Source organism: Marmota monax, unplaced genomic scaffold (genome assembly GCF_021218885.2).
Source record: "Marmota monax isolate L192 unplaced genomic scaffold, Marmota_monax_Labrador192_F-V1.1 WCK01_AAM20220418_F8-fsc00013, whole genome shotgun sequence".
NCBI lineage: Eukaryota > Metazoa > Chordata > Mammalia > Rodentia > Sciuridae > Marmota > Marmota monax.
In genome coordinates this window covers 17,608,032-17,629,251 of record NW_026692202.1, presented here as the reverse complement: position 1 = coordinate 17,629,251, position 21,220 = coordinate 17,608,032, and positions in this window count along the sequence as shown.

Sequence of the window (21,220 nt, the reverse complement as noted above, 5' to 3'; positions counted from 1 at the left end):
CTCTTTCCTGGGAGAGGATCCACAGCTATTGTTCTCCATACCCATTAACTCCTTTCTATTAGGTCCTTCCTTATCAACTTCTAAAACTGAAACAGAAAACACATTTGCCTTTGGATTTCTTAACTTGCTGTATGTATTAGTGGCATTTTAAGACTGAAAGATACTTAGTCTCTTTGAGGTCAGATTGGTGGCAAGTTTGTCAGGTTAATGCAAAAAAATCTAGACTGCTTCTTATTTATTTGCTTTCAATTATTATCATATGCCAGGACACATCCTCAGTATTTTCAGGGCTTCACTGTCTCTACTAAATTATGGGTAACTATTAGGCTGGGTTTCGGAAGATCACATCTCTTGTCTCTTTTACCCAAATTTACTGGGTGCTAACAATCAATTTGTTTCATCTGTCAGGATTTGATCTTTGTTATGAAACTGAGTTTAAACATTCTTTGTCATTCAAAGGCTTGTTTAGTTTTATGTTTTCCCTAATAGGAGATAAGAAATAGTTGCATCTTCCAACACTATAATCTGAGTATCTCAAGACTCTTTTCTGCAGCAAACAGGTGAATTTAAAAAATTCATCTCTTTATAAAGAATTTTACAAGATCACTCAAATAATAACTAAGAAATGCTACAAACATTCCATTTCCTACATTCTCACCCAGAAACAATTTTTGGATCATGATCTTCCTTCCAACTTCAGATCATTTTATTAGTACAAACAGAAAAAAAAAGGATCATTCTGCACCCAGCACTGATAATGGTTTAACTTCTGACCACTTCTTGGCCCGGAGGCAGACCCCACACATTTTGTTCGTTAACATAGTTTTATAGTTTATTTTTATTGTTGTTGTTCAAATTTTAAAATTATTTATAATATCCCAGGTGATGATAATAAAACAAATTATATCAAATTATCCCTGGCTCACAATAATAAAATATGGTTTTTACATTATATGTTCATTGTGGGACAGTTGTGTTTCTTCTCAGAAGTACTTTCTTTCTAGGAATTATCAGTTTCCTAGTAGAAGAGGAAAATTACAAATGAAGAATTGATTGTTAAAATTTCAACTAAGAGGCATGCTACTTCCATTCAAATTTCATTGGCAGAACAATTTTCATGGTCACATCTGAACTTGACAGATCAAACATTGTATGGGTCAGTGTTCTCTAGAGAAACAGAACCAATAACATATGTAGAGAACTCTAAGAGGATATTTATTATGGGAATTGACTAATATGATTGTGGAGGCTGAGAAGTCCCACGACATGCTGTCTGAAAGCTGAAGAACCAAGAGTTAACCACTATAAAATAAGTTCAAGGGCCTGAGAAACAGAGATGGAGTGAAGGCCACTGGTGGGAGTCTTAACAATTGAAGACCTAAGAACAGGATCTCTAGTGTCAGATAAGAGGAAGATGGGTATCCCAGCTTAAGAAGTGAGAGCTGATCCTGCCCTTCCTCTGACTTTTAGTTCTATCCAGGGCCAACATAAAACATTGCTGAGGGTAACTCTTCTTTACTTAGTCTACCTGATTCAAATGCTAATTTCTTCCCTCATAGACATACCTAGAAATAATGTTTTATGAGCTACCTGGGTATTCTTTAACCTAGTCAAGTTGGCACATAAAGCTAACCATCACTGAGGAAGAAGAATTGAACATGAGGAAACTGAAATTCATTTTACCAATACAATAAAATCACACATAAATACAATGACTCAAAATATGGGGCTATTATGAAACTGCATTAGAAATAAAATGGAATTTAAAACTAAATGTTGCTGTCCACTCAAAATCTGAGAAATAATTTTGAAAAATAGAAATACCTAGTTTAAAAGGTTACGGACAAAATAGTTACTATAATATCCTGAGAGATTTAAAATGTATAAATTTAAGCAACTTGCAGAAATGGGTAATATTTATGGATAATTTTAAAATGGACATAGCCTTTTTCCCCCCAATTTCTCATTTTAGTGATTATCAAAGTCAATCATGAGAAAATGCACAAATGTATATATGTTGATGTGTAGAAAATATTTCATTTGGGTTGGGGTTGTGGCTCACCAGTAGAGTGCTCGCCTAGGGCGTGGGAGGTCCTGGGCTTGATCCTCAGCACCACATAAAAAAATAAATAATTAAAAGTACAAAAAAAAAGAGAGAATATATTACATTAGACGTAGTTACAGTAACATTATTTATACTAATGAAAATTTAGGACATTTACAATATCCATCAATAATTGTTATTAAACATAGAATGTTTATAATATAATCTTTAAAATAAACTTTAAAATAATCCTTTATATGAATAGATGTTTATGTTATATTGTCAAATGAAACACCAAATTATTCAACAGTATGCATTATGGAAACAGAAAATTATAAAGCCCCAATACTTTGATTCAGTCTTGATTAAAATTATAGTTGAAACCATATGCCATAATTTTCAAATGATGCTTAGTAGAAAACTTTGACTTTAATAATCTGTTTATATTGTGAGTCAGAGAATGCAAAGCAGAAGTGTGGCGATTACCCTTTGTTAAGAAAGATAAGAAAGAAGGTTAAAGAATATTTGCATTCTGTTACCATAAATATTGAGTTAAAGCTATATTCTACTGTTATCTTGTCATCATCAAGTTGAGTTTCTCTTTACTGAACAAGACAAAGGACTCTGCTCTAAAATTCATAATTCTGCTTTAATAGTTTTTTTTTCACTGAGAAATATTGATTTATAACCTTCAAACTACATGTTTACTATAGGAAATTACTATTATAATATATATATATATATATATATATATATATATATATATATATATATATATATATATATATATATTTGTTGAAGGAGAATCTTGCTCAATTCCTAAATTATGCTTCTTTTATGTGGTTAAATTTGATCACCAACTTTGCGATAATTAAGTAGATATTATTTAGTTTTGTTATATTTCACAACCAAGGCATAAAAACTATATTTTGTTAAGTTAGAAATGCAATTTAAAGCAGTCTTCCTTGAAAAAAAAAAGAGACAAGAAATAAAATTTAAATACAACACAAGTCAACACAACCACAGATCATCGACCTAACCTCTCCTTTTAGTTCTAATGGTGGAGGTGTTAGCTAAATTTTAATATTTTCAACATATCCACCAAAATGTTTTTAATGGTTTTACATATATATATATATATATATATATATATATATATATATATATATATACACACACATCAGAGTTTGCCTTCTTCTTTTTGCCTACTTTTATGTTGTCTAAAATCTTTGTCATAAAAATGTGTTTCTTCTAAAAATTTCTCAAAATTTTAGAAGAAACACACACACACATGCACACATATATCTATATCTAACTATATATCTACCTATATATCTATATCTATATATCTATATCTATATCTATCTATATGTATGTATATATATACACCTTGTCTTTGGTTTTGCATCCAAATCAAATCCAGATCATTATACCTTTATTAATCACCCTAAAGTAAATGTTACTCTTCTTTGACATCTGGAGTCTAATTCTGCATCATAGTTATAGCTAATGTTCTTTCTTTTTATGAAATTCTTCTTTACTAGTTCATCAGTTCATTGGGGCAAGACTGTATTTTATTCTTCCTCATGATATGCACAGCTTTAGGACAGTACCAACCACAATGTGGTACTTTTGAATGATTTAGTTACAAAAATAAATGTGGACAATCACTTCCTTGCCTAGCTCATCTCTAAATTGCATCAAAGGCTTAGTCACTGCCTATGACTCACTGTGACACCCTGTGGCTTAGCTATTATACAGCAGTCACACCTGAAACATTGTAAATATTTTACATAACCCCCCTTTTTTCAATTGTTGCTTGAGTACATTTTCTCTTTGTCAGTTGGTATTTTACCCACTCTTGGGGCATCAGTGGGAAGGGAGGTTGCACAACTTGCCCTGCACAATTGCATTAGACTTAGCCACCTCTTGGTTTTGGTCTTAAAATCCTTCATGCCTATCAATTTCTTTCTTTCTTTTTCTTTTCTTTTTTAAACAAAAACAATCCTGGAAAGTCTGCAGGATTTTATGAGAAAAGAATTTTACATTGCTTTGCAGCTTAGAGATGATGAGTGCTGCTAAGAATACAAATGTCTCGCTGTCACATGCATTTGTATTTTTGCCATCGTTTTGCTTAGGGTGATGTTCAAGCCCTTTGGCCTTTTGTGTCTGGTGTGCAGCCCTTGTTATGGCTTGAATTATACTCAGCCAGCTTGACTTGCAGAATTTATCAGGTCTGGAGACAGTTCCTCTTTTCAAAACTCTTTCATTGTCCTTATCTAAATATTTAATTAAATGGCAACTTGAAGTATTTCAGTTGGTTCTTAGTCAAAATAAGGAAAATATTTTAGGAAGAGTTTTCAGAATACTTAGAAGGGGCACTTTGTGGAGTGGTCTTTCTAAATACTTGGGTTACTTTGGGCTTCTTGTTAGATAAAAATCTCTCTAAAGCAAAAAGCTTATGTTGTATAATAAGACCTTTTAAAAACTATTCATGTATTTTCACTTTAGGCTTTTGTACAACCCTTGGGTGGGCATTTGAAGACACCAAAATATACCTGCAGGGGGTTTGTGAATTAAGTAATAAGTGGTAAGCCTCCAGCTGAGACTCTGTGTTTATCATTATCATCTTCCTTCAGAAAATATTCAGACCGGTAATGATTCTGGGCTACCTGCTGAGGGGGATTTCAGCCTCAGTGTAACATTTAATAAAACATTATCACTAAACTTCAGTGAGACTGTATTGATAAGAACTGCCTTTAGAAGATGTCGGAAGAGTGATCTATTGAGGTAGAGAATGCAAACTCTAGAAATAATGAAATAAAAACAAGATTCATGGAAGTCCAGATGAAATTTTACCCAAACTAATAAAAAACACAGTAAATGAAAAAAAAAGGAAAGAAAAGAAAAACACCCAACAACCTATCTAAAACCCAGTACTTAAATAGATAAAGGGAGTTCATAAATGAAAGTCCACACATTGCAAGCAAAGCAAGAAATGAATGGGAGAAATATATTACTAGCATAGAGCAAAACAAAATTCAATAAACAGGGGACTGAAGTATTGGTTCTGCAACATAATAAACTGGGTGTTTGGTTTTGAAGCTTAGGACAGTGTAAATTTTTGTTGGGTCAAGTTCTTCCACTCAAGATTCACTGACTTTATACTCTATTGCTTTGCTAGCACCAGCCTTCTTTCTATGATGCATATTTGCATGCCCTTTATTTGGATTCAGTACATGTTAAAAGTTCAGAGTAATTACTGTACTGAAATCTTTGCTCTTTGATTATCCTGAAGTCAGCCCCTGTTGCTGGTTAGCGTAATTCAAAAGTGCTGACCTGAGCTCATAAATCCCATTGTGAAGAATCATAACTGCCCACGAAACTGCTCTTCTGGGATGGGTATTTCAGATGGAAGTTGTTTTGGGGGACCCAGTTATTTGTTGGCATTGTTTGGAAATTTTATGCTAACAAATTAGTGCCTAATATTGTTTCAAAGGGAAGCTTCATTCTGCTAGTTCAATAGATCCTCACTTAATTAACCTTTAGTGCTTCAAGTAAGACACATCTTTAAAACTTTTTATGCTCTGCTAGCTGTACATTATTAGGATTGTTTCTGTCACTAACAGTGGTCTAAAGTGCTTACTTAGGAAGTGCATTAACTCTTATAGGTCATCAAGATATCATTTAGAGCATCCTTTTTTTTTTTTTTTTCTAATGGACTAAATGCTGTGCTCTTGACCTTTAAGTCTAAATTTCTGCTGGAGACGTAACTGACTAATGACTTCTCACAATGAACAATTACTGAATTAATATATTTTTCTTTTAATTCCAAGCTGATTATTAAGTAAAGAACCCATAGGTTGGCTGATATCTACTGTGTTTTATAAGTAGTTGAAATTCCTAGGTATCACATTTTGTTAGAGAAGCAGCAAATACTTCCTCCTATATTTCTGAATTCTGATTATTATTTGCAGTGTTAGTGAAACAAATAATAAACTTTCATAAGACAAGTGTAAATAGAAGCAAGAATAATCAATTATTTTTCCTGTTGATATTTTGCACTTGACCTTCAAGAAAGACAGATCTTAAAGGAAGAATATATTTCTTTCTCACTAGTGGCCTTTATGAAAATTTTGGGCATTAATATTTTAAGAATATCTTTTAAAATAATTTTGTTTTTGGTAAGCATGAGCCAATCCATAGGACATATCCTGGTCTCTTCTGAATTTCTTATAAAACTTTAAGAAGATAATTTAACTCACTAAATGTAGCTGGCATACATATTACATTATTTTCTTATTCACCTAATTGATAAATATTTATTGAGACTCTAGTATGTATATGAACTTTTCTAGATGTTTTGTGGATAAAAATGAGGAAGATATTAACTTTGGCGTTAGAGGATAAGGCAAAATACCAATATTATAAATTGAGAAAGTTCATAGAAATTCTATTCATTTAGCAGGGATTTGTCTAAAAAGATAGCAAATGTTAAAGCCACTAGAAAACTAAAAGCTAGGTGTTTGCATTTTTTAACGCAAATATGTGTGTGTGTGTGTGTGTGTGTGTGTGAGAGAGAGAGAGAGAGAGAGAGAGAGAGAGAGACAGAGAGACAGAGAGGGAGAGAGACAGAATCAAACTCTTAGGAGACCTACTTGAATGTTGACATTAGAATAGAGTAGAGCTCCATCTATGTTACCTGTTCAGGATCTTGGTAGCCATCCAATTGCTGGCTCACAGCTGGACTCCACCTAGGACTTGCCTTGAGTAGTCAGAAAACTTCTTACACCAGAGTTATGAGCCCTCCCCTGTGGTAGCTGGGAGCCCATGACTCATTAGATTCAGGAGTACAAAATTCTGTCCTATTTGTCTAAATTCAGACAACTGTTAGGGTCATCTAAGCTCCAGAGTTTCCTCTGGAATATTGTATGAGCCTCAGTTGCCATCAAATTTCAGAGGAAGGCACTTCCTCACTTGCTCTCTCCAGAGAGCACACTCCAATGAGCAGTTGGCATGCCGCCTGCCCCTTCTGACTGTGTTTCTAGGAAATTCAATCTAAGACAAAGGTTAATTCTGAAAAGAAGAGCATATGTATATATATTTTATCTACTTGGTTGAAATTTGTATTTCTCAAGAGATGAATAACACAATATGAGAAAACTGCTAAACTTGGCTTATTTTTTAATAAATTTGGCAAAAGAAAAGTGGCTTTTAAAGTAGATAGTGTGAAAAAAGTAGGAAAATATATCTTCAACATAATATTTTAAATAGTTTTAAAGCACTCTCCTAATTTTAAAGTAACAAAAAGATTATATTTTCTAACTTCCTCTCATGATAATCCTAATGCTAAAACAACACATGAAATTCTAAAAATTAAAATTTACTGTATGTAGGCTTTGTGATAATTATTTAACTTTTCAAGCTCAGGATTACGAACAGATATTAATGAAATGGTAAGTTTAAGAGCTTTCTCTTAATGAATCTCATTGATTAAAACTGGATCACATGGATATAATCTAACAATTAGGAAAATTGAGAAGTGAGTTTCTAGTTGTTTTGATGAGAGATGAGCTTGACAGGTAAGAGGAGGCCTGAGGCTGACTGCTGGGTAGGTAACATCGAATGTCTGTGAAATGGGGTAAAAGCAAGTGCCAGGGAGCCTAGGAGAGGCAACTAGTATCACATCTGCAGCAGATTTTCCCTACATAGGTAGTGACCACTATCTGTGGAGGGCAGGGTGAAAATGTGAGTGCAGCCTCTGAGGCTGAGAAAGTGTGATCAGGAAAGGATAGGGAAGGTTTTCAACATGGCCTGTACAAAATTGTGGGTGCAGGCTCAGCCCAGGTCAGCCTTCTAGGTGTTGTAAAGGAGTGTTGACATTAGATTTAGAGAACTCGGAACCACGGAAAGAATTCAAGCAAATCTCAGGGTCAGGGTTTAGATGGGGTGCCATGATCAGGTGATTTTCTCTCTCTAGAGAGGGAGCAATGTTTATTATTGTTACTAGTTCTGTGTCTTTACAATCAGAGGAAAGGATGAGGAGAGGTTGGGAAAGGGAAAGAAGAATGTCAAATAACAAGTGCTTATAACATAAATCAGGTTCAACAAACTATTGCCTTCAAGCCAAATCCAGTTCTCTGCCTGTTTTTGTATGAACCTCAAACAGAGAATATTTTTTTTCTTCACTTATAAATTTGAAGGAGAATCCAAAGAAGAGTGATATTTTGCAACATGTGAAAATTAAGTGAAATTCAAATTTCAGTAACCATGAATAATATTTTGTTGCAAGAATACCATGCTCATTCATCTATGGATTATTCTTGGGCAGAGCTGAGTGGATGCAACATGGAGCTCCTGGTCCCCAAACCCTTCAATAGTTAGTATATAGCCCTTTAGAGAAAACTTTTGACACAGATGATGAATTTTTCAGGTATTATTAAGCTTCACAATGTAAGAACTCCTAGAGTAAGAGTAGAAGCACCTACCCATACTTGTAGTCTGAATACTACATTTATTTATGTGATTCTGAGGAAAGTAAAATGCACGTTGGCTGTTCTTGCATTCTAGTCAGAGAGGCAGACATTCCACATCAATCTATGCCAAAAAAGAAGAGAAATGAAAAGAAAATCTATATTAAAGGGGTCATAAAAAAGCAGAGTATGCTGTGATTTGGTATGATTTATTTTCTAGTAAAGGGAGGGCCTTTTTGAGGATGTAACATTTACGTTAGAAGGTTAGAAGATGGCATATGAAAAGTCTAGGCAAAACTTTCAGAGGGTAAGAAGAGCAAGGGCGGTTTGGACTGACCTGGGCACTGGGTGTGTTCAAGGAGCTAGAAGATGGTCCATGTGGCTATCGCACAGTGAGGCTGGGCAGGGTAGGATCAGGCAACATTCTGTAGATCAAAAATTAGAGATGTTGAGGATACAATGGAAGTCTTTGGAAGGGTGTTGAAAGAGTAACATGACTAGATGTACTTTTTTTAAAGAACCCTCTGATCTCCTTCAAAAGAGTAGATGGCTACGGCAATAGCTAGAGGGGGTGTCAGACAGGAAGGATAAAAGGGACAGAGTAAGTTTTGACTACGGATCGAAGGGAAGGATGTGGTGGAGAAAAGTGATGGAGTCTGTTTTGACCATTGAAGGGAAATATCTGGTGGGGAGAGGGAGGTTGAGATGCAGGAGATAGACAACTCCCTGTGGCAGGAGGACTCTGAGGAGTGGGACCGGCTTCCTAGAGACAGGAGGTAGGATCATTCCTCTGTGCCATTGGGAAGAAGGAAGAAAGGAGGTGGGAAGAAGTGTTACAACTTTTTAACTCTAAGTTTTATCCCTTTGGTTATTTCAGTGCTACTTAACATTTTTCAGTTTCTAATTAAATCAAAGGTCCAGGGATATCACTAAGCAGCCACTTTTTAATTAATATGCAGTATTATTGTGTCTTGACTATAGTCATTTCATGTTTTATTTCTTTCCTCCTAAAAAGGAGTAAAAATCTCTTTGTTCTGCAGTTAGGCATGTCTTCCTGCTTCACATATTCAAAACAACCCATCAACACAGTGGAGCTCTCTGCAAAAACTCTTAGCCAAGTCATAACTGTCTGTCCTTCCTATTCTTCTCTCTCCCAGCTTTTCAGTTGCCAGTTTTTCTTGTTTTCTCTACTGGACTCCTCATGTTTACCTTCTTGGTCTTTTTCTCTGTCCTTATCTTTCACTCTCTATTGTTTTATTCCCTGTTTCTTTTCATCTACATCCTTTGATGATGCTCACTGCTTCCTCTTTTCCCATTCTGCTGACAGTTCTAGCTATGAGAGCCCAGAATAAAAACAAACTCACATTACAGATGCATATACCACCTAAATCATGGAAGCAAATTTGTTGAGTTCTAGAAGGAATTTTCCTAATCCTTATTTTAATAAAAAGCCTCGTTCATATTTTGGGTTTTCCATCTCTGCTGTCTATTCTTTTCTCCCCAAATGCAAAGGCTTCTGCATTTCTTCTTTCCCATTTTAATAACATAGCCTTTAATCGTTTGTTCTTCAATGGTATGTTAATTGTCTGTGTTCCACATCTATGATTAACCATGATGGAACATTCCCCAGGGGAAGGAAGAAGGTTAACATTATGCTGACTGTAAGTTATGGAGAAAAAATTTTCAAATCAACCAAATTAGCTAAATGGCTTTTTTTTTCCTCCAAGCAAAGACAGTTAGGATTAGGGTTACTTCTCTATTGGGATTATTATTGAATCTCTTGACTGTCTCTAAAATTTCCACTAAGGACTATTAATTTCCTCTTGCATAAAGATTTGACAGCAAGCTGTGGTTAGAATTCTATAAGGAAACTGGGAGATCTTTAGGCAAACCAGGTTTACTTTGTAGTCCAAGTCAGATGGAAAAGGGGAGATATTACCAGGTATAGCAAGATATCTGTCATCTTCAGGGACTAGTTTATTGTCTATTAAGTTGCTTCTCCATTTCTAGCTTTTAACCTCCTTCTTAGTTCACCTACTGGGTTAGAGTTCATGATACTCAGGTGTTCCCATCATGTGTCCTATTTCCTTTGTCTATCTCTTTTGAGATTTTGATTCTATTTTCTGCTTCACCTTGTCAATCTGATTCTGACTGCTTGTTCCTCAGCTACAGACTTCCAGGCTTTAGTTCAGGTCCTGGCTTACTACTACCCTGCTCTAATGACCTGCTGCCCTAGAACAGGACATTGATATATAAATGTGAATTTGCAGCTGCCACTTCTGTTTGTGAGTCAGCAGCTGAGGAGTATAATTGTAGTCCCATGTTCATTAATACATTCACATGGCTCCAGTCCCCCACCCAAACGACTGCAGTATGTCTATCCTTTTATGGCATTCACTATATCTGATGTCTCCTAGGTATTTCACAGATGCTAATACATTCTTGTTCAAGAACAAGTCTCAGCACATAAGAACTAGCCCCAATGTGCTATAAGACCCAAGAAAGAGACAAATAGCCAGGGTTTCACAGAGTATGATTTACTGGAGGACTTACTGACAGAAGCCTGGCCTGATTATGTAATGATATCAGTTGGATGCTCTAAGTTGAGTCAGAAGTAGGGGAATATATATTGATTAGGACAAAATAATCTTCATCCAAGTTGAAATACACCTGGTTTATCTTAAGCTAATAGGAAAGAGCCAGACACAGTCCTGATACCAGGATAAAGCTCCATATATCACTCCAGTGGTTTTGTCTGTTAATAGTATGCTGGAAAACTATGCAAGGAAAATTGACTAGGGTTACTCTGGGGCAATCATGGTGTTTCTGATTCTAGATGGCTGAAATCATTCAAACCTAATCCATGTAATGCCTCTGAATCATAGCTTGCCACGGTATCTGAGTTTTCCAATCTCATCAACTTCACAGAAGCCACTCTCCAAGAGGCAACTCATTTCTGGAGTCCAGTTAATGAGAAATGAACTAAAACTATGTGGCCCTCTCCTTTGGTCTTATTCAGACAAGGTCATCCTCTTGCATAATCTCAGTGAGGTAAATTCACAACAAATTCTACTTCAAAGCTTTTTGAGTTCCATAATGTTATAGCATTTATAAAAACAAAACAAAACTAAACTAAAAAACCCTTGCATTTACATAATTACCAAATTCTCCCCAGGGGAAGACACATATTTTCAGGGTTGATGCATCTAGATAAGTTTTAGTATTTGTTCTGTGATGGTTTTTTGTTATGATAACATCCTTTGTCTGGACTATAGGCCCTGGATTTCCATATCTATTGAGTTTCTAGGTAGAAAGGGCAACAAGTTGGAGAGAGGTGCTGACCAGAAAATGGCATACTGTTATCCAATCAAACACTAATCTAGGTGTAGCTGTCAAGGGATTCTGTCAATGTGATTATGGTCACAAAGCACCTATGTTAAGTGAATCAAAAGGGAATAGGCTTGCTTTACTTTATTTGAAGACCTTTAGAGAAGGCTTAGATGTTCTCTGAGATCAGAGGATCTGAACAGCAATTGCACTTACGACTGCCTCTTTCTTACCGCTCTGCATCTCCATTTTCCTTCCTGACTGATGCCTGTGGATGACAAGCTTCAGGTGTGTTCCTGGGTTTCAGCCTACTCATGATCTTCCTTTCCTGAGTGTCTGCCCTACAGACTTTGGATTTGATTAGCTGGCCCCCCAAATTGCTTGTTGATTGTATAAATTCAAGTGTATTCTCCTATTCCTTGTTTGGTTGCACAGTGAGTCACTCCTATAAACCACCATCTTCTACTCTTGCACCTTTGGTCCTTTTGCTGAACGTACATTACCACAACAACCTGCTTTCCTCAGGGCCTTCCATCTCACCTCCTCCATATTCTCCCCCAGACTTGTCTCTGCTTGAGCCACTCTGGTCCATGTTGTCTAAATCCTGGTGTTGAGCTTTGTTTAAGTAACTTCTCAAAACACACCTCAGTACGACAGAATTAGACTGGTGCCCAACACACCAGTCAGAAGCTTGGTTGGGATTTCTCAAAGATTTGAAAATTCAGGCATCACAGGGAAATATCTTTGTTTGTAACTTCATTAGGAAGCAATTTGATGAAATGACATCTTTCCATACATTTGGTGTCCAAATGGATAATAATACATATTAATGGAGAAGACCCATGCATAGCTCTTTTAGAAGAAATCAATGAATCCGGTTGAATGATAAGAAGGTTAAACGTGTTTTTCATATGGCCAAATTCCATTTAAAGAAAATAAAGGTAGTGCTTTTACCTTTTAAAATAGCTGACCTTTGTTATTTTCTCGAGTTCCAATGATTCTCAGTCATATTGATTTGGGAGTCATTACCATGAACCCAAACTATGCCAAACCCAATACTACCAAGGTCTATTAAATTTCTTCCCTTGTTTTTGTGTAACTCTGACTTCATCAAAATGAATCCCATGCCCTTTTCAATTAATATCCTTATTACCATCTTCAGAAGTGAAGAGATAAACTCACCGGGGAGCAGTAATGGTGATGTGTCCAGAGAGAGAAATCATTTGGCCCCAGCTGTCCATTTTATTCTCAGTGCTAAATACGTTAATATACATAGACTATCATTTACATAGCAAGTGACTATGCAAGATGAATTATTTATTGTGTGACAACTACCTAATACCCAGTGTACTATCAAATGCAAAGCCATTTCTTATTTGACCTGTATATAAATTTGCATTATAGAATTCATTGCCTTTATGTATAAGTCACATTGAAGCTATGTGCAGCTATCTCTCAGAGAAGCTGCAGGTAACCTCTGCTTTGATTTAATTGCCACTCTCCTTGTATGACAAAGAAGTCTGCTTTTGGAATGGAAGAATTGCAGAGACCCTAGCCAGGCGGCATGTGAAAAGCCTCTCCTTTGATGCACAGAGTAAGGTGAAAGAGAAAGACAAGCCCAAATTTAATTAAAATGTTATGAGAGCTAGAAACCAGCACATGAGACAAAGTAAAGGGGAACAGGGTTTGTGCCTCCTGAAGAGTGTGCTGCCAGGGATCACCAAGGTAATAAAATTCAAGCTGCTTTCCCCAGGCAGTGGGTGACCCCATCCTCTGCAGAGAGCCGCATGTTTACATTCTGAGGGAACAGAGAGGAAGTCTTCTTGAATAAGAAATTGCCTCATTTCCAATTTATTCTTTAGTCTCCAGAATGTAATTTAATTCATCTTTGCAGTTTTCATGTGGCTTTCAGACTATTCGTCTCTGGATTATCTTTGCAACCTCTGATAATATGGTTCATCAGGGAGGTTGGTGCCTGTGAACGTAATAGTGCTAAGACTAGTTCCTTGACAGGGCAGATAGCAAACTAATTACCTAACTTGTTGGGGAACCAGAGCTGTAGGGACTGGAAGTTTCTGGTATTGAAATGAGTGATGGGGAGTCTTTAGAGGCCTGAAACTTTAGATATCCTCCCCATTAGATTCTTAGTCGGTCACTTGGGGCTCTGCAAATTGGATGGCCTCAAGATTTGCTTTGCTTGTGAGATTTTTTCGTTACTTCCCAATTCCAGCTGGACTGCAAATACTGCAAGAAAACCCTTTCTTATTATTGGTATTTTGGTCCTTCTATTTCCCATCTCACCTGGAAACAGGCAGTGCAAAGGAGTGAGAAAATGAAAAGAACAATGGAAAAGGTAATAGAATTGCACTGAACCCTCAAAGAGATTTGCTTTAAATTCCACATCAAGGTTGAGGTATCTACAAACTTCACCTAAGTCAATCCAGGTGTGCCTGTCCCTCTAACATAATTTCAGAGCTGCCCTTTCCTGGGGAAAAAGCATTTTTGATATGAGTTCTGTTGGAATACCCATAAGATTACAAAGCTTCACTTGCCTCTCTTATTTGATACTCATGCACTCAAATTAGAAGTATTTTTCTTTACTAAATAAAAAATTTGGAATTAAAGATTCATATTCTAATTCTTTATTACACAGAATGTGATCTGGAAATAGGCAGTACTAGATCCAGCTAGGACCTTCTTATAAATGCCCACTCAAATGATTGAATTAGAATCTGCATTTTAACAAGATCCTCTATTTATTTGTAAACACTTTAAAAATTAGGACTCTGGTCATGTCTACTGACCTTCACTCATTTCCATTTTTTTCTATGAGGATCATTTTTCCAATGACTTATATGAGGCTTAGCTAAAAGAGGGATGTTGAGCTGAGATGGATGTCAAAGTCTTTCTAGCTTTCCATGTCTTCCTTCCCTGCCACAGTCTGGGTTACCCCAGAGCACTACAGGACACTGTGTGAAAACACTAAGCAATCCTTCCATCATTGTGCACTAAGAGACTGAGGTTTTGAGAGGTTAAATAGCTTGCTTTAGGTCACAGAGCTTGTTAGTACTAATGCTAGGTCTATAAGCCAGGTGGTTGGACTCCCTTTTCATATTGCTTGGTTCTGAGACCTGGGATTTGCAATAAGCCTTTGAACAAAAAAATAAGCTGTGTCTGAGACTGAAGTTATTATCCAGGCTTTGCCACTCTCTGGACAGTGAAAGGCATTTAAACACCTGTCCTTGTTTAAGAGTGAATTGGTACATTATGTGTTTATAGATCTGGTAATTGCACCCTATACATTGCTATTGTATTTAGAGAACAAAACTGGAGTTGAATGCACACTTCTAGATTTGATTACAAATGTTTACTTAAAAGATGGCTCTGATTCAATGTTATAAAATCAGTTCCAGGCCACCAGAGTGAGTGAATACAAGTTTTGTACCCTCTGGGTCTGAAAGACAAAAGCATTGGATGGTGGTATGGACTAAATGTCTGTTTCCTTAAAAATTTGTATGTTGAAATCCTAATCCCCAATGTGATGGTACTTGGAGATGATGCTTTTGGGAGAAAACTTGGTTGAGATGAGGTCACAAATGACCAGGTCCTCATGGTGGGATTAGTTACTTTATACCAAGTTATGCCACAAAGCCTGCTCACTCCCTCTCTCCCATGAATGCATGAAAAAAATGATTGAAAATTATGTAAGCACACACAAATAAGATGACAGTCACCTAGCTGCTATCAGAATGAAATGAAACCTACTTTTCTGGAAACTTTATCTTGGACTTCTCAGCTTCTAGAACTCTGCAAAATAAAATTCCTTGCTTCAGTCATGCAGTCTATGTGTTTTGTTATGGTAGCTCTAGTAGACTAAGGCAGACGACATGTCTTCCACACAAACTTATGAATGAAATCCAGACATTCTTTTGGAAATTGAATGATAAAAATAGCTATCTTTACCAAGTGAAGACTATATGTCAGGTGCTGCCAAGAACCATGCTATAAACATTTCATATGCATTACCGATTTCATCATGCCACCAGACTTTTAAAATAAATACTCTCCTGGTTTCATAGACTGATTGAGGAGAGAGAGCATGTCTCAGGCTCTCTTGGAGTCTCCAGATTTTAGCATAGTATTTAGCATATAACAAGCCTTCAGGTGCTGTTTTGGTATTAAAGGTTATAAGACTTGCTCAAGTCATGCATTTGCTAAATTTCAAATCTAGAAATACGGACACTATGATAGTTTTGAGCCTAGAGCTGAGACTTCTATGTAAAGAAGTCTAGGATAATCTCTGTGATAGCAACATCCACTACCAGCAATGGGAATAAGGCCAATGTGGACCACCTGCCCTGCTGAACTGAGTGCTGCTGCAATAGTGCATTCAAGTGAGACTCACAGAATTGCCAAAATGAACTCATCAAATATTGAAGACTTACACTGTTTAGTCAGTTTTAGTCTCCACTGTAACCAAAAGTTCTGACAAGAACAATTTTTGAGGAGGAAAAGTTTATTTTGGGCTCATGGTTTCAGAGGGCTCAGTCCATAGATGGCTGACTCCTTTACTCTGGGCACAAGATGAGGCACAACATATAGAGGAAGGGTATGGGGAGGAAAGCAGCTGAAAACATGGAAATCAGGAACCAGTGAGAGAACTGTGCTCACCAGGAACAAAATATACACTCCAAGCCATATCCCCAGTGATCTAGTTCTTCTAGCTAGACCCTGCCTTTCTATGGTTACCACCCAGTTATTCCACCAATAAATTAATGCAGTGATTAGGTTAAAGCTATAATACCCAATGATTTCACTTCTGCATTTTCTTGCATTGTTTCATAGATGAGTTTTGGGGGATCTTCACATCTAAGCAATAACACACACAATAATGGAAAAATAAATGATTATTCTTTTAAAACACAACAAATGGGATGACAGCCGAATTGCTCTCAAAATGAAATCTACCTTTCTGGAACCTTTATCTTAGTGAAAATTTTAGATTGAATAACTTCTCACAGAGACGGTAAGTGTTGTAGTAGATCCACTCCAGTATCATCAACCACTCTATACTCTTCACCATTAAGCTATAAAGTATAAAGAAAGGTGTATGTTGCAGTGCAATATGTGGAAGGGGTGGAGGAAATTATATTTGGAGAGGGTGGGTTAATGGAGCGTAGTTTGCACAATAGTGCTCCCTACCAAAGTTGTCTGTGTCCTAATCCCTAAAGTTTGTGACTATATTGCATGGCAAAGAACAATTAAGTAAGGTTGCGGATGGAATTATCATGAACTTGATAGCTTAAATGAACAGAAATTTATTGTCTCCTGCTCCTGAAGGCCAGAAGTCTGAAAGCAGTTTCATTGGGCTGAAGCTAAGGTGCTGGCATCCTGTGCTTCCTCTCAAGACACTGGGGAGAATCTACTCCCTTGCCTCTTCAAGCTTCAGTGGCCACCAGCATTCTTCAGTTTGTAGCCCTGTCACTTCAATCTCTACCTCTATAATAACAGTGCCTTTTCCTCTTGTGTATATACAGTCTCTTATACTTGTTAATTAGGACACTTTTGTTGGTCACGTTTAGGGCTTACACTGATAATCCTGGACATTTTTCTCATTTAAAGAATCTTTATGTGATCAAATATGCAAAGTTCTCCCTTTCCCTGCCCATGTAAGATATCATTAGGTTTCAAGTATTAGAATGTGAATGTCTTTAGAGGGACATTATTTAGCCTACTGCAACTGCTCACCTGAGGATATGGAGTAGAGGAGAGTGTCCTGGATTATCTAGATAAGACTAAATAATCACCAGGGCCCTTAAAAAGTAAAAACAGGGGTGGAAAGAAAAGACCAGGGGGAGGTGTGTGACTCCAGAAGAAAGGCACAGAGAGATATGATGAGGATGGAGAAGGGGGCAATGAGCTAAGGAATATGGGAAGCCGTTAGAAGCTGGAAAAGACAAAGAAATGAATCCCCTTAGACCCCCCAGAAAGGAATGGAGACACCACTGTAGGTAGACATCTTGATTTCAGCACAATGAAATTCAGGTTGTACTTTTAATCTAGCTGAACTGTAGGATAATAAATTCTAATTGTTTTAAGTCACTAAATTTATATAATTCATCATCAGGAAGTCAGATGCTCTCTTTAAATTCTGACCTTTGTGGAACCAGTTTGTGTTTTATAAATTCTAAATTCTTTACATATATTATTTCATGTAATTTTCAGAGAAACATCAAATCTTTTCAAGTAATATCTCCACTTAATAGCTCTAAGTACTCAGACTTACCTGCTTAAAGGCAAACAGCCTCATAGTGGAACAAAGATTAAACACAGATGAACTGACTCTTAAGCCTCCATTAGTTGGAGTTCTTGAAATATCCATCAGTTGCCAGATACTATAATAAAGAACCTCTACAGAAGTACTTACCTGGATGTGTACTTCTCAACCAAGTTTCAAGAGCAGACTGAATGAAGACATCCATGTTAATGATTGATAAGGATATACCACAGCTAGAAATAAAAGTTCTTAGAATATATTCTGTAAATTTCCTATAATATTTAAGTTAAACAAGATCTAACTTTTTAAATTTTTAAATTTTCTTTTATTAACAGTAATGAGGGTAAAAAAGGAATTGAATGGAAAAAAAAGAAACAAAAAGGTTAGATATGAAGGAAAGGAGGGTTATCATTTTTCTTAGTTCAAGTTAGCTTAGACTTCTACTAAAATTTTGCAACTATTCTTTAAAGAGAAATTCAAGCATCTAGAGATTTCTGGATTCAAATCTCTAATTTATTATCAATTGCCTAATTGAGGTCCATCAAATGCCAATATGCCTGCAGAAATAAGCTCTGGAAATTAATTTAATTTTCAGTGAAGTGCCACTTATTTGCCATTTTAGTTATGCATCTGCCTGCTTTATTCTGTACCATGACTGAGTTTTGTCCAATCACTTTTAATTATGAGATTGTTCTTGGGACCTGGTTTCCTTTGATAGAGGCTTTTCAGACCCAGGCTCTGGGTCTCATTTACCTGAGCTCTGGCTTCAACACTTGGAACCCCTGAGGCCTGATGTTGGTTGGACACTGACTCCAATTATTTTCTATGCAAATTGCTTGACCCTTCAGCTTTGATTCTCCGTTCACAAACTGAGGATATAATCACTTCTTCTCTTATCTCACAAGGCTCCTAAGGGAAACATTAAGGAGCTTTGAATATTAAAAAAAAACACTATATACCTGGAAAGGAGTGTTATGCACTCATCATTTCACATCCAATTTCTAGATAATATCAGGTTGAACATTCCCCAGGGAAGCTAGTTAAGTCACAGTAATCCTTGGCCAGGTCTGTGGTTTCCTCTGCTGTTTTGGAGGTGCCCTGCAGCAGATAGTAAACATCATCCTGTTCCCTCCAACAGATTTTTTTTTTTTCATGGCTGTTTGCAAGTGAGATCTTAGCAGAATTGCTGAGCTTCTGTTAAAGTTTTCCCTTCACTTAATCTACTTGAAAAGAAGCTTGCTGCATACATTTGTCCACATCACCACCCTTGAGGAGCACTGTGAAAATGCCCTCCTATTTCTCTAGCCTGCTGGGGGGGGGGAGGGGGGAAGAAAAGCAAGTAGTTTCCAGTGCAGTCTGAGTTTAGATGGATATTTTCAGCATTAAAGTAAACTGGCATTATAATTACAGTACTTAAGGCCCCCTCAAACTGAACATTATCTTTTCCTCTTCTTACTCCAGATAAGGACATCATCAAACTCAACAGGTCCCCTCTTACTGCAAATGGCCTCATCAATTCACAGCAAGTGACAGCATAGCACTTCATGGACCTGGGACCTTTCCTCTCTCCACAAAGAAACACTGAGTGTGAATGAGTGGGCATTTATTTATTTTCTTAGGTTCTGAATCCTCTTCCAAATTAGTTGGCTTAGATTATGTATAGGTAACTCCTCTTCCTTTGTTTTTTCCCTTCGTTTATCTACTCTACCTTTTCTCAAAACCTCTTCTTGTCATTTTCAGGAAAGACAATTTCAGGATTATTTCTCTTTAAATTACAGCAATGTCACAGCATGAACTCAGTAGGCTCCTGGATGAGAAAGGACCTCAGTTGACAGAGGAGGGAGATGAGGTTCAGAGCTGTTCAATGATGTATTCCAACTTACATATGCAATTAGAGACAGACCTGAGGCCAGAACCTGGGTCTCCTGACTGCCGTTTGAGGGTTCCATTCATGGCATAGCCAGTAAAAACTATTGCCTCTAAGCCCCAAATGGAACATAAATGGCAGGATTTTCCTTTAGGCTGTGAAAGCCAGGGCTTTCCTTCACCCTCTGCTTCTTTGCAAGTAAAAATCAGTAGCATTTCTACATTTCCCCTTTGACTATTGGTGTTCAAGAAAGACAGACCTGTCTAGCTTGAGGTTTCTTAGTGAACTGTTACATTCGAACCACATGCTTCCTATAGTAACTTCCATTTCCCATACTGGGGTAGTGTGGAGGTAGAATAAGGCCACAATAACAGTTGTAAAGCCATATCTAACTTGGGACTGAACCACATTTGGAAATTACAGCCCCCTCAAATTCTTCCCAAGTTGTTTCAAGGGTTCATAGAAGTTGTTTCCCCAGAGCGCTGAGAAGTAGATTTTAAGTCCTTATGTCTCAGTGATTATCATAACCTCCCAGAGCTAACTAAAAATCAGATTTTTTTTTATGGCACTGTTCCCAGAAAATCTGAATTAGCAGGCTTGGGATCAAGCATAGTAATACGTATGTCTTTAATCCATCACATCAATTTGCTGATCACCTGGATCTGTTGACCCCCACCCTAATTCTATAGGCCATGCTTTCAGCATTTTTCTAGGTAATGAAAATAAGCAATGAAAAAGCAACATTCTGACCTCCTGGAGCCTTCACCCCACTGGGGAAATAGCACTTTAATAAATGATTACATGTAACAACTCAGCTCATGGCTGGAACAGTGGAGAAAGTGAAAAGGGGAGGTGGGCTGTTTTTTATACAGTGTGTTTGTGGAAGTTCTTTTCCAGTATAGGACACTTGAAAACAGATTGAAGAAAATGGAGAGAACAAAGCCATGAAAGCATTGTGGGGAAGGGTATGTGAAACAGAGGGAGTAGCTAGACCAAAGACTCTTGAGCTGGGAATGAGCCTGTTGTTTCAGATCAGCAAGGAACCTACATGCCTGGAGAGAACAGCCTGAGCACGGGAGAGTAGCGTGGTTGTGTTGGGGGAGAGGGGCTCCATATTTAGGTCATAGATCAGTGTGCAGACTGGAGAAACAGGGTTTGATACATGTTTTAGAGGTACCACCCTGTTCAACTGAAAGTCAAATTAAAGATGCCAAAGCCAGAAGACCAGTCAC